Source organism: Lipotes vexillifer, unplaced genomic scaffold (genome assembly GCF_000442215.2).
Source record: "Lipotes vexillifer unplaced genomic scaffold, Lipotes_vexillifer_v1.1 scaffold809, whole genome shotgun sequence".
NCBI lineage: Eukaryota > Metazoa > Chordata > Mammalia > Artiodactyla > Lipotidae > Lipotes > Lipotes vexillifer.
In genome coordinates, this window is record NW_006788521.1 from 2,433,754 (window position 1) to 2,448,300 (window position 14,547).

The 14,547-nt window shown below is 41.8% G+C and overlaps 1 pseudogene; it reads right to left on the reverse strand.

Annotated features, from left to right (window-relative positions):
- Positions 1-2,093: 2,093 nt before the first annotated feature.
- On the reverse strand, positions 2,094-8,604 carry LOC103077286 (acyl-protein thioesterase 1 pseudogene; annotated as a pseudogene).
- Positions 8,605-14,547: the final 5,943 nt, after the last annotated feature.

A 14,547-nucleotide genomic window follows, 5' to 3' on the forward strand; every position in this document is an offset into this window, starting at 1 on the left:
TGGCACAAAATCTTTTTGGAAACCAAAAATATCTTTTTGACATGGAACATAATATAAAAAGACTAAGTAATCCCTATTTCACTGACCCTACCTTATCATAGCACTCTGATCTCTGTATCTTTGTTTTCTGTGGCTGTTTTCTAGCAAATCTCACAAAGGCTAAAAGTGGTGTGTTAAAACCTCCAAATGCAATTACAGCATTACCAAGTTTTCAATGGTGTGAATTCTACTATATAATCTTCCATCCTCTTTGTGGTTTACTGCCTTTTGCCTCAAGATCTACTTTATTGTTTTAATTATAGTTAATGTTTACTGAGCATTTACTGTGCCCCACACTCTGTGCTTACAGCTTCACACAAATTATTTAATTACCAAAATAACTCTGGGGATATTGATAGAAGTGTATTCAGGTTTTATGGAGATTGGAATTTATACAGTATTGAAGGCTTCCTTAGGAAAAAAAACAAAATTATGAACACAAAGTTAGACACGAAGATGGATGCTTATTCAGAATAAGAAAATAAATATAACAAATTGAGCAGCCCCTGCAGGTGAGCTTAAGCTTCATTAACTTCACCTAAATCTGCCTCCAGAGACAGATGTTCTCCTTAGTTCCATGTTTATAGATGAGAAGACTGAGACCTTGGTTGTGTAAATCACTCAAGATTGCAGTGCTGGAAATGGACTGCAGAGCCCTCGCCTTTATCCACTGCCTCTCATTGCTATCACTGAGAGTGGACGTATCAACTTCTTATGATTTCAAATCCATGTTTGGAAAGCTTGTTTTATACAAGTTGGCTGTGGTTTGAACTTGCTGTGAATAACTTCTTTTTGATGAAATTGTTTTGAAGTTGGATATTAGAACTTTCTGACAGAGCTTTTGCATCTGGAGTGGACAGGAGCATTACATCATTGATACCAAGGTAATGGCAGTGGTATCCATCACATGACGGACTTTTAAATGATAAAAACCAAGAGGTTTGATCAGCAAGTCTAGGGTGTTCCATCTGGGCAAGGCTACTCTTTGCTGATCCAAATAGTTCCACAAAGCTCTTGAGACACTTGCTCCTAACCCTAGCCAGGCTAACTCTTGGTCAGCAGTGGTGCTCAACTGTGCTGCAGTCTCAGGAAGAGAAGCACTGGCAATACTAGTCCTCACAGGCAGTGGCGCAAGCCATGTGAGGGTCCCTGGAGTAATAACCTCTGGAGCAACCATTGCCAACACTGGTACTGGGACCTAAGCCAGCAGCTGATACCCGACTTTTAGTTGGAAGGAATGAATCTACCAGGAACCAACTCATAGAAGGGTATATGTGAACTAAATTTGGACTTTATTGCTTTCATTCCCCCCTTTGCCTGGAACAACAGTATAAATTAATATATCATTGATTTTGTTATCGAAAATTCAGTCCTTGTCCCCAGTGTCGAATAAAAATAACAAGGGCAAGGTTTTGAGGATAAAGAAAAGAGAAATTTATTGATATACCAGCAAATGAGGAGGGTAGCAGACTAACATCTTGAAAAGTGCTGCCCTGCCTTCTGGGGAGAAAGCAGGCATATTTAAAGGAAAATCTTGGGGCTGGGGTTAAGAGGAACAAACAAAAACAGCAAGAATGCCTGCCCACATTAATCAGTAACAAAGAATGTAAGTTTTAGTTCCCAGCAACAGAGCGAGAAGACAGGAAGAACAGTTTCACTTAGAAATCATGCATCAGGGACTTCTCTGGTGGCGCAGTGGCTGGGAATCTGCCTGCCAATGCAGGGGACACAGGCTGGAGCCCGGGTCCGGGAGGATCCCACATGCCACAGAGAAGTAGGCCCATGCGCCACAACTACTGAGCCTGTGCTCTAGAGCCTACGAGCCACAACTATTGAGCCCATGTGCCACAACTACTGAAGCCCGCACGCCTAGAGCCCCTGCTTGTCGCAACTAGAGAAAGCCCGCATGCAGCAACAAAGACCCAATGCAGCCAAAAATAAAATAAAAATAAATTTTAAAAAAATGAAATCATGCATCAAACAGTCTTAGCCTTGTGGCCCTGTCAGTTATAACCTTCCATATCTACGGGAGTGAGGGCAACGAAGTCATCTGGCTACTTCCGCTGAACAGGGGCAATGTTAAAATTGAGGAGGATTAGAGGAGAGAAAGTTCTGGACTTTCACTTTAAAGAATTCTCTTGCCCCAAAAGATGCTCTAGAATCCTGCAAGATATGCAGAGAGGCTTTTTCTTTTTTCTTTCTGGCTTGACATCACCTCTTCTTGTAATAGCACCTTGAGGCCATAAGGTTGCAGTTGGCAATCAGGTTCTCAGTAGTACAGAAATGTGTCTGAAACCACGTTCAGAATGGCCATCCAGCTCTATTTTGGATGCCTGAACCAGCTACTTACTCTACTTTGATTTTTAAATGTATTCTTTTTCTTACTGGTTAAAGCAGATGTACAATGCATATCTCTGACAGGTCACAAACAGGCTGTTCTAGTCTAAGTTAAATCATGAAAAAGCCAGAATAACTTCGCCATACCTCAATATGTGAAAATTTATTCTATAATTTCCCCTTTTTGTTTGCAAATCTTTTGAAAGAAAGCACTGATGATCAAAATATTTGTCACCTGATGCCAGGGTGGTTGCTGCCAGCCCTAGGTCCACCATGCCCCTCAGTGCTAGGTGTAGTGTGTGTGTGTGTGTGTGTGTGTGTGTGTGTGTGCGTGTGTGTGCGTGCCTGCCTAATTATCCACATTGGAGGAAAACTAATCAAACATAGTGAACAAGCTCAGATGTATGCTAACGAAGAAACATTTTATAGGCTCTACACTTTATCAGTTATACCAAATTGTCATTCGAACATTGTATATGTGCTTTTAGCAGTATACTCAAAGCAAGCAGTGACACATGTCATGAATAGTTATACTCTTGACGATAACTTCACTAAAGAATTTTCTTTCCATCCTGAACATTGGAGTTAAAAGTATGGTTAGAAGTAAAACAATAACTTTGCATTTTGATAGGAAGACAAACATTTGGTAAACAGTTCAATTAAATTAGTTGGATGGGGACTTCCATGGTGGTCCAGTGGTTAAGAATCCGCCTTCCAATGCAGGGGATGAGGGTTCGACCCCTGGTCGGGGAACTAATATCCCACCTGCAGTGGGGCAACTAAGCCTACGCGCTGCAACTACTGAACCCGCGTGCCACTAGAGAGAAACCTGCACGCCACAACCCGAGAGAAGCCCGCGTGCCACAACCTGAGAGAAGCCCGCATGCCACAACGAAGAGCCCACACACAACAAAAAGATCCCGCATGCCACACTAAGACCCAACACAGCCAAAAATAAATAAATAAATATTTTTAAAATAATAATAAATAAATTAGTTGGATGGTTCTTACAGGCCTGGTCCAGATTTTTGGGTCAGCTGCCTACCACTACTGTTATCTTCTTCTCATCCTGGTATGGGTGTCATTTGTGGTCAGCAGTCTTTTCTATAGACAGTCCAATGCAGAGGCTCTTCTTAAGTGGAAAACATGAAGAGTCAATTTCCTTCAGGGACTTCCCTGGTGGTCCAGTGGCTAAGACTCCATGCTACCAATGCAGGGGGCCCGGGTTTGATCCCTGGTCAGGGAATTAGATTCCACATGCTGCAACTAAGAGTTCACATGCCGCAACTAAAGATCCTGCATGCTGCAACTAAAAGATCCCGCATGCCACAACTAAAGATTCCGCATGCCGCAACTAAAAGATCCTGCATGTCGCAATTAAAGATCCCACATGCCGCAACTAAAAGATCCCGCATGCCGCCACTGAAGATCCCACATGCCACAACTAAAGATCCTGCATGCTGCAACAAAGATCCCACATGCCACAACCAAGACCCAGTGCAGCCAAATAAATAAATGAGTCAATTTCTTTCAATTTTGCTGCACATACGCTAGTTAAAGAGTACCTGATAAGGGTCCTTTTGTCTAATTTGGAGACAGTCCTTTAAATGATGTCTTTTCCAGGGTGCATAATCTCCTAGTTGCAAGTCACAGGGCATCTGATCTTCATCCAAAGACAGATTACTGTGACTGGCTTTAGAAACAAGCTTAGAATATTATTTTAATAATTCAATTAAACTTTACAATAATGTAACATAGTAACAAGGAGCCATCTTGGACGTAGAGAATAAATACAAAACCTCAGTAAATACGAAACTTCAATATCCAAAGGTATATTATTGAAACATAATTTTTCTCTCTAAATTATCCTAATTTCTACTAAATCTAGCCAAATTAACATATTACTGACCAGGGGATTTTTGCAGAAACTAAAGCCTAGGCCTGGCAATTTGTTATGTAAGTGAATATTGAAACACCCGTGTCTGAGTAAATATCAGCAACTTTTTTTGCACTTAATGTATTTATTTGAAACTTTGCACACATCTTACTAAAGCATTCTAATATTTCGTTAGAGTGTGATAGGCAGTATAGCAGGCACCTCTCTGCAAGGGAACAGAACATCTATTACAAATATACCGTGTTTCATTGCGCTTTCCCCTGGAAGAGCAGACTCTACAATTCCCGGCAGCATTTTTTTTTAGTCCTGTGGGTATTATTTCCTCTAGAATATGTTCTTTTATTTCACCTGATAGTCGACAAGGTGGATCTGTGCAGGGGGCTTGAAGGACCAGGTGCGGGACTACCACTACATTCACCAGAATGGTCAGTTACCCATTCTCTAACTACTGCTAACAAAAACTGCTTGTAAGTCATTTTACTCCGTGCAATAAGGCTACAATAAATTTTAAACGCATTGAATAAACCGCAATTACTCAAATAGAAACCCACTTTCTTAAACCATTTTCGAGTTTTCCAGAGGATACTGAAGTTTGCCAGATAGTGATTGGATCGATCAACTCCTTTTATATATTTATTATACTCTTATATACAAGTGGGCTTAGTTATCTGATGGCCAGTCCTCCTGCATTCCTTTCCTGTAGATGCTATGGAGGTGTCTTGAATAGTTGTCACCATGAGGACTAGCCTCTTGTCTTTCCATATAAAAGAATCACTTTCCCTTCCGTAAGAATGTCACTTCTTCCCTCTGTAGATTTTTAGATTTCTCCTTTAATTGGTTTAGTAGACCACAATTCTCTCTTATTTCAGATGTGAGCACACTGTTGTAATAACTGTCTTGGTAAATATGGTGCCATGAACCAAGATAAGGTTGTAGGACCAACAATACTGTTTCTTGCAGTTTCTTTCCTTCACCCATGTAAATCTCAAGGTTGCATATATATCCAGTTTCACTTTCGTTAACCATCCTGACCAAAATTCCATATTTTGTAAGTTTTCCAGGATTACAGGTTTTGAATCTGAGTTGTCCTCTCCACCTTATCATTGCCTCATCAAGTGATAGCTCTTGTTTGGGTATATAGAACAATTGAAATTTTGGCAGAAAATAATCCAAAAGAGGTTTAACTTTTGAAATTCTGTCTGCAGGAAGTGGAGTTTCTGAGTTATCGTTAAAGTGAAGAAATGTCATTTGTTCAAACCTTCTTCTCGTCATAATCTTTGGAAAGATAGGTGTTTCAAGTAAGAGATCAGTCAACCAATGTTCTTCCCAGTGTGACTGACTTTCTTTCTTTCTTTTTTTTTCAGAATTAAATTTTATTTCACTTTGATAGAAACGTGAAAAAGATTTACATTTTCCCACATTACAGCACAAAATGTCAATGGACTATTTCTTGCCATAAATTAGATCTTGCTGATTTGTGTAAGTGAAACAACAGTTTATATTCTTCAAAGTAAAAGCAAAAGGACTTAGTAAGTGATTGTTTAAAACTGTAAATCCAGGGCTTCCCTGGTGGCACAGTGGTTGAGCGTCCACCTGCTGATGCAGGAGACACGGGTTCGTGCCCCGGTCCAGGAGGATCCCACATGCTGCAGAGCGGCTGGGCCCGTGGGCCTTGGCCGCTGAGCCTGCGCGTCCGGAGCCTGTGCTCCGCAATGGGAGAGGCCACAACAGTGAGACGCCCGTGTACCACAAAAAACAAACAAACAAACAAACAAAAACACTGTAAATCCAGACATAAACATATGGCTTCATTATTAACATCCTATACTGTCCATACGAAATCATTTCCATCATAAAGTAGCACCCATTTATAAAGATGCATTCCTAACGGTGTTCTAGTCAGTTGGAATACGGCAGAAAAATTAACAGTTCAGAAATAGCAGGTGTACATTTTTGCTACATGTTAAACTGGGTGGTAACTACACCATATGTATTGAGTTCTGACTAACTTTTATTACCCATAAACTTGCTTTCAAATAATGTTAACCAATAATCTGAAAAATCTATTTAAAATCAAATAATTGCTACTTTTATGTTTGCACAGAAACTCTCTGACTACAGTGAAAATTTCAAATAAGTCCATTGGCAGAAAAAAGTAAAGCAAATTTTTTGAATGGACTGTTCATTTCCTACAGCAGTGGGTTTCAAACATATGTGCAAAATAAGTAAACTAAAACTATGCTACAAGGAGAATCATCTTAGAGCAAATCACCTTAGAAATTACAATTTGTAAGATCACTAAATATTTCAGAACATACTAGAATATGACTTATTCTTTCAGTTAGTTACAGAAAAATACAACCACAGAATTATTCTCGTTACCTGGACTGAAGATTCAAGTAACTCTGCCGGCCTAAACGGCAGACAAAGGTCCAGTTTAAGAAGTAATGTAGAAACTTTGAAGGGATGTCTGGTTTCTTTCTACAAGTATAAATACGTTTTCAATGCCATCATGTCTGTGATTCAGAATGTCAAATTACAGCACGTATTGACAGCAGATGTCTATGGCAAGTAGGCAATATTTGGTCCGTTATGAAGGATAAAAAAGAAGAAAGAACACATTTCTTTTCTAGAGAGGAAAAAAGAATATTAAATAGAAATTATATTCAGGAAAGAAAAACCTGGTCCCCAAAATAAAAGGGCCATTAATTGAAGACAGCAATATTACTCTTTATTGACACTTAGAAGCATTATCCCTATTATTAGGAATAATGTAATAACACCTTATTCTTATTATGTATTATAATCATTAAGTACGTATGAACACATATATAAAAATACACGGACTTCCCTGGTGGCACAGTCGTTAAGAATCTGTCTGCCAATGCAGGGGACAAGGGTTCAAGCCCTGGTCCGGGAAGATCCCACATGCCATGGAGCAACTAAGCCCGTGCACCACAACTACTAAGCCTGCACTCTAGAGCCCGCGAGTCACAACTACTGAGCCCTCACATCACAGCTAATGAAATTCACACGCCTAGAGACCAAGCTCCACAACAAGAGAAGCCACCTCAATGAGAAGCCCGCACGCCACAACGAAGAGTAGCCCCTGCTCACTGCAACTAAAGAAAGCCCACACGCAGCAGCAAAGACCCAATGCAGCCAAAATTAAATAAATTAATTTAAAATATATATATATACAGATACTGCATGGTGACTAAGTAATCTGGGAATAAGTCCAGAGTCTAAGTCACAGCATGCATAAACTGTTTATGTCTTAACTGCTCATTTATACCTGAACGAGTTTTCATTAAGCATACTAATAATTTTCAAGGGATATAATAAAAAATCTGGTTGCAGTATTTTATTACTTTGCTGAATTACATTTGGGAGAAAGAAGCTAGCTGCTTCACCTATTTTAATACTAATATATTCTGGATCATGTTACACAAATACATACATAGAAACTTAAAAGATCATAAATCTTCCATGAGGAGATTTTAGTCTGTATCATTGGTGTGTATTTGCAAAACATTTTAACACTGCAAATATTAGAGGTTTCAAGATCGGACAAAGGAAAAAGTTTATACTCTACAATGATGATGCTGGTGTGTACTTCTCCACAAAGCCTCTTAGCGACATCAATAGGAGTTAGGAGTTCATCAATGAACTGCTTGATATCCATCATTTCCTGTTGACATGAACTGTGTTATCATGCCTCCATAGGTTTTGAGGGTTACACTGGCTGGATTTACCAATGTTTTTAGCCTTTCAGCAGTAAGAGAACCAAACATTAGGGGAACTAAAGGATCCAAATCTCCATGGCACTGAAGAATAGAAATGTCTCTATTTATGCCACTGATAGGACCCCGTGGAAAGGAAGCCCGCAGGGGCAGCCTGCAGCCGAGGGCAGTGACGCCGGCCAGCTTCTGCTGTGTGGTCAGTGCCGTGTACAGAGATAAAGCTCCTCCCTGAGAAAATCCTCCCAAAATAATTCTGTTAGAAGGAATGCCATTCTTCACCTCTTGCCCTATCAAAGCTTTTACACTTTCTGCTGCCTGTTTAATTCCAGTTTCATCTTCCTGTGAATCTGGTGAAAGACCAATAATGTCAAACCAAGAAGGCATGGCCATGTTCATATTTAATGTCACAGGCATAACCAGTGCGTGCAGGCAGATGTATTTGATGTGGGCACTTCTGATATCTGCCAAGTCTTCTGCCCACCCATGCCCTGTGTCTCCCAATCCATGAAGGAAAATCACCGCGGCAGTGGCCTTCCGGACGGCGGGCACAATGGCGGGCAGCGGGGCCAACATGTTATTGTGGCACATACACCAGCTCGACCGACCGCGCATCAGAAGTGGAAGGTGGAGCGGGTGCCGGGCTGCAGCCAAGGGGGTGCGAGCACCAAGTCTGGCATGCCCACAGGGGCACCCAGTGTGACTTTCTTATTTGTGCCATCAAAATTATTAATCCAAGAAACTTCATGTTACTACTGATTACATCACTCTATTTTAAAGCCTTATCATAATTTTTATATGATTTTTCATTCTGTTGATGATACAAGTTTGTTTGAGAAGTGATCAACTCACAAAAGTCGTTACCAAAAATTAATGCTGTTATTTCACTAACACTTTGCGGGTTATTACAGTCAATAGTTACACCTGACACATCTGTAAAGTCTTCTAATTTCTGCCAAATGCTGTCTTCAATCCACTCTTCTGTAGAAGCAAAGGAGCATTCTCCACCACTGTTTCATTTTCACTTTCTGTATCAGAATCAATCAGTAAGGTTTTTTTGTCTTTTTGTTGGTCTAACATTCACATCGTCTGAATCAGAACTATATTCTGAAGAACTATCACTTTCCAGGACACTAGTATATACGTCGCTCAGACAATCAGAGAAAATATCTGCATAAAATTCATCAAAAAATTCTTCTTCACCCAAAATCTCGTGATGCATCATTTTTGAAAAATTTACAGTAATAAGCTTGCATTTATAATATACACAAGGTTGGAACAAAAACCTAATGGAGCAACATGTGAACAATAACAACAATCATAAGTTGTATAATGAAACCTGGATCAATTTTTTTAACTAATTAATTAATTAATTTTATTTATTTATTTGTCTGTGTTGGGTCTTCGTTGCTGCGCACGGGCTTTCTCTAGTTGCAGGAAGTGGGAGCTACTCTTCGTTGCAGTGCACAGGCTTCTCACTGCGGTAGCTTCTCTTGTTGTGGAGCACAGACTCTAGGCACACGGGCTTCAGTATTTGTGGTACACAGGCTCAGGAGCTGTGGCACGGTGGGCTCAGTAATCGTGGCTTGCAGGCTCTAGAGCGCAGGCTCAGTAGTTGTGGCGCACAGGCTTAGTTGTTCCACAGCATGTGGGATCTTCCTGGACCAGGGCTCAAACCTGTGTCCCCTGCATTGGCTGGCAGATTCTTAGCCACTGTGCAACCAGGGAAGTCCCAACCCTTGATCAATTTCAAGCTTTAACAACTTCACACAGTGATGTTAATTCTATCACTCCCTAAAAACATATTGGTAAGTCTCTGGTCAATAACGTTCGGGTAACAAAAGATGTATTGGGCTTCCCTGGTGGCGCAGTGGTTGAGAGTCCACCTGCCGATGCAGGGGACACGGGTTCATGCCCTGGTCCGGGAAGGTCCCACATGCCATGGAGTGTCTGGGCCCGTGAGCCATGGCCGCTGAGCCTGCGCGTCCAGAGCCTGTGCTCCACAACAGGAGAGGCCACGACAGTGAGAGGCCCGCGTACCGCAAAAAAAAAAAAAAAAAAAGATGTATTAATACATCTCCAGTCAATAATGTGTTAAAGGGAATTCCCTGGTGATCCAGTGGTTAAGACTCCATGCTCCCAATGCAGGGGGCCCAGGCTCAATCCCTGGTCAGGGAACTAGATCCCGCATGCTGTAACTAAGAGTCCACATGCCGCAACTAATAAAATCTCGCATGCCGCAACTAAAAGGTCCCACGTGCCTCAACTAAAGATCGCACATGCATGCAGCAACGAAGATCCTGCGTGCCGCAACTAAGACCCAGCACAGAGCCAAATAAATAAATAAATATATTTTAAAGTATCTTATAAAAAATAATAATAATGTGTTAAGACTAATTTGTTCAAAGTAAGTCTGGTTTCCATAAACTTGGCCTGATTATTTGCATAAGTGTAATTGCTCATATAGGCTCTCTTAAACTGGCTGCACTGGAACTTTTCATTAGGAATCCCAGACCGAACTTTTAAAAGGCCCCTCAAGGCTAGCAATGCCATGCTAATCGCTTGCCTTCAGATTCTGCCTGTGATATCTACAGATTTGGGTAAATTCCTCTCTTCTCCAGGTCTCCAGAATATCTTGAGATTTCTGCACCTGACAGGAGGTGACCTTCCTCATTCATCTGACAAGACTCCTGGGAACCCAAGAGTTTCCAAGCTCTGGAGGGATCAGATGGAAAGAAAAGATAAAAGCTTCAATTCTACTTACAAGGGTATAATTTACCAAGTTGTTATAAATCATAATTAACTTAAGGGGAAAGGTTTCTTTACATCTGAAGAACACAGATTAAAAGCCAGTAATATTTCAGATAAAAACCAAAAAATTAGGGCTTCCCTGGTGGCGCAGCGGTTGAGAGTCCGCCTGCCGATGCAGGGCACACAGGTTCGTGCCCGGGTCCGGGAAGATCCCACATGCCGCGGAGCGGCTGGGCTCGTGAGCCATGGCCGCTGAGCCTGCGCGCCCGGAGCCAATGGGAGATGCCACAACAGTGAGAGGCCCGTGTACCGCCCCCCCCCCCCGCCCCCCAAAAATATATATATATACAGAGGAAGAGAGAGTGCTGTAGAATGTATGAAAGAAAAAAAGCATATTAAAAAAAAAAAAAAACCAAAAAATTACAACCATATTCATCAGTTCACTCAGCCTATGTAACTAATCCTTTTGGTAAGTTTATGAAACCATCAGGGTTTCCATTAGAATTGTTTAATTTCTACCCAATTCAGCAGTATGATCTGAAAGTTATCAGAAAGCTGTACTTGTCAAAAAGTCCTTTCTATGATTCGTCTTAAAGATGAAGCAGGGCTTCCCTAGTGGCACAGTGGTTGAGAGTCCGCCTGCCCATGCAGGGGACACAGGTTCGTGCCCCGTTCTGGGAAGATCCCACATGCCGCGGAGCGGCTGGGCCCGTGGGCCATGGCCACTGAGCCTGCACGTCCAGAGCCTGTGCTCCGCAACGGGAGAGGCTGCAACAGTGAGAGGCCCGCGTACCGCAAAAAAGAAAAAAAAAAAAAAGATGAATCAGTTTTGCAAAGCATCACAGTGAAATAATAACTGTCTATGAATGACAGAAGACATAAAGGTGACGGTTAAAGATCTGATTAACGGTTAAAGATCTGATTACAATGCAGTTGACAAAGAAGCTTAACTGAGTGCTATGACGTATGACATTTTAAGATAATAACTACTACTATGACTGATAACAATACCAGGACACATCCAAATTCTAGGAACTTCATCTAATTTCTGGAACATTTTTTTTTTCCCCCAGTACGCGGGCTTCTCACTGTTGTGGCCTCTCTCATTGCAGAGCACAGGCTCTGGACGCACAGGCTCAGCGGTCCAGCCGCTCCAGGGCATGTGGGATCCTCCAGGACCGGGGCACGAACCCGTGTCCCCTGCATTGGCAGGCGGACTCTCAACCACTGCGCCACCAGGGAAGCCCCTGGAACATTTATTTTAATAAGACTTATCCATACAATATAACGTAAGAAGGTTTATCACCACTCACCTGACAATGTTTCCAATGTAATTTAACATACGAAATAATTCAAATTAATTTAAAATTTCTCTCTGAGATACCTCAGGGGCCCACTGAAACATCCCCAAGTTAGTTAGAGGCTAAAAGAACTTCATTTAGAATTTGATCCTTGGGAAGTTTGTCAAAAATACCAAAAAGTTTTAAAACACCTGGTCAAATAGGATAAGTCACTATGAAACAATACTTATTATTTTAACAAAAGTAACAATAAAAGATTTCAGAGTCAAATACAGAACGTTACAATAGATCACTAAAGATAACTTAAAAAGTGAAGAAACTGGGCTTCCCTGGTGGTGCAGTGGTTGAGCGTCTGCCTGCGATGCAGGGGACACGGGTTCGTGCCCCGGTCTGGGAAGATCCCACATGCCGCAGAGCGGCTGGGCCCGTGAGCCATGGCCGCTGAGCCTGTGCGTCCGGAGCCTGTGCCCCGCAACAGGAGAGGCCACAACAGTGAGAGGCCCGCGTACCGCAAAAAAAAAAAAAAATGAAGAAACTTACACTTTGTTATCAAAAGCAGCTCAATATTCCAGGAAAAACTATTCTCTTGACAGAGAGAGAGTAAACCAAAATCCAGCCTTGTACCAGCTCACTTTTAATAACAAATTCATCTACTTAATTAAATTCAATCTAATCTTAGCCAGTTTTGAACATGCATAAAACTCTCTTCTCAAGGTTCCTTTCCCACAACCGTTCCATCACTTCCTATATCCGTGTAAGTTTGTCCTCCTCTCTTTCCCCCTCATTTAGAAATAACTAGCTTCAGGACAAAATTACTCTTTTCCCTTAACAAAAATATCTCCATTCTTCTCACCTTCTCTTACCGACATGTATCCCACTTTATTTACATACTGAAATGTTTCCCTTATTATTTCTAGTAGTTTTTTTTTTTTTTTTTTTTTTTCTTTTTAAAGAGAGAAAATTTTTAATTTTTTTGTGGTACGCGGACCTCTCACTGTTGTGGCCTCTCCTGTTGCGGAGCACAGGCTCTGGACAGCAGGCTAAGGGGCCATGGCTCATGGGCCCAGCCGCTCTGCGGCATGTGGGATCCTCCCGGACGGGGGCACAAACCCATGTCCCCTGCATCGGCAGGCGGACTCTCAACCACTGCGCCACCAGGGAAGCCCCCTAGTAGTTTTTAATTGCACATATATTACAAGTTTTAACCCTTAAAATGAAAACCAAGAAGCAAGCAATTATGAACTGTTTGTCATACCAGTATTTCCTGACTGGCAAACTTCAGAACATATTCCATAACCTCTAAAAATATACATCTTTTTTCACAGCATAATTTTTCTTCGATGTGGTAAAAGATGTATATCTAATAAACCCAAACATCTTTAGTTTTTCTCATAAGAAGACAAAAGTAGGCAAACTCAGACTTGTCTAGCAGTCTGTGTCCAGTGTTTTATCTTATTAAAAAATGATCTAGACCTTCAATGAATTCTCATCATTTAACTTTTTCTTTCTAGGAGCATACTAAAAATCCCCAGGTTGTGTAAAATACACCCTAGGGAATAACTACAAGATGGAATAGAGCTCTCATTTCCCATTTTCCTTTTAGACAAAGGCTTATAGCTATAAGTTGGCCATTCGGCCAGAATTCTTCCCAAGGGACTTTCAGATGGCATTAAAGGCACCTCCCATGTTTAAAAGCAGACAAATGACTAAAGAACAACAAAGGAACCAACCCAAAATATATCAAAACGAAGGCCAACTAAACAAACAGGAACCTTTCAAAACTCAAAAGAGAACAAAAGAGAACGACTTCGCTGGGTTCCCTGGTCCCACTCAACCATGACTTCCACACCAACGGCGCCACAAATGCCTCCTAACAGGCTGGAAGGTTCACAACCTTCCCCAAAAGTGTGGAATCAAGGGGCGGGGCGGGGGGGGCACTTCCCCAAGTGGACAACGTGTGGCAACTCTTCCTCAAAGAAGGTTCAAGCTACAGGAGACCACGTCCTTTTCAAGGAGAGAGACAGTAAGATGGGGCTTCAGCTGCTGGGACAGCCCCTCACTCTCTCCCCAGGAGGCAGCACTCCCACAGGCAAGGGCTCCAAGCCCAACCCAGGGCACCCGTCCCTGCTCCGACAGCGTTAGGTGGGAGGTCGAGAGCGGGATGCACACCACAGGGGTGCCGACGTGCCTCCTGGCTGGCTCAGCCAATTTTGTTACCAAAAATTCGGTCCTAGTCCTGATGCCAAATGAGAATAACAAGGACAAGGTTTTGAGGATAAAGGAAAGAGAAATTTATTGATTGCCAGCAGATGAGAAGGGTAGCAGACTAATGTCCTGAAAACTACCATCCTGCCTTCTGGGGAGAAAGCAGATGTATTTAAAGGAAGTCTTGGGGATGGGGTTAAGAGGAACAAGCAAAAACGGCAAGGCCCGCCCACGTTAATCAGGAACAATGAATGCACAGTAACAAGAATGTAAGTTT